The 440-nt window shown below is 38.9% G+C and overlaps 1 long non-coding RNA gene across 1 annotated transcript in view; it reads right to left on the reverse strand.

The window, feature by feature from the left end:
• LOC110425997 (uncharacterized) overlaps nt 1–440 on the reverse strand; it is a 1,736-nt gene that overhangs the window by 564 nt on the left and 732 nt on the right. The gene's annotated exons all lie outside the window — the stretch shown is intronic.

The following is a 440-nucleotide window of genomic DNA, read 5'->3' on the forward strand; positions in this document are numbered from 1 at the left end:
AGATCCCCACATGCCATGGTAGTCTCAAAAATGTTGGCCAACATCGGAGAAATCAGGCGATCGTAACCGCATATCACAACTTATGGCTTAGCCACATGTAATCACAGACCATGGCCCAGCTATGTCTAAGAGCCCGTCAGTAACCCAAAGATTCTCCAGCTAGAGCTCACTTGTGCACAAGGGTCACACTTAACCGAAGTGAGAATCGGCCTACTATAGAATTTCCTGGTTTGAAGAAATCATTTAAAAGCCAAATCGAGTTTTCAAAGAATCATTTCAAAACATTTTGAAAATACCGATCACAGTAACATGATAAAACCTCGTTTTTGTAAGACTTTAGATTATAAACCTTTTGCATGAGGTTTAGATGTCAAATTATCATGGTCAGTATGAAATTCATTCATGAATGCACATCACACAATCAATAAGGCACATTTTGA

The sequence above is a fragment of the Theobroma umbraticum genome, unplaced genomic scaffold (genome assembly GCF_002168275.2).
Source record: "Theobroma umbraticum cultivar Fairchild unplaced genomic scaffold, ASM216827v3 scaffold_12.1, whole genome shotgun sequence".
In the NCBI taxonomy this organism is placed as follows: domain Eukaryota; kingdom Viridiplantae; phylum Streptophyta; class Magnoliopsida; order Malvales; family Malvaceae; genus Theobroma; species Theobroma umbraticum.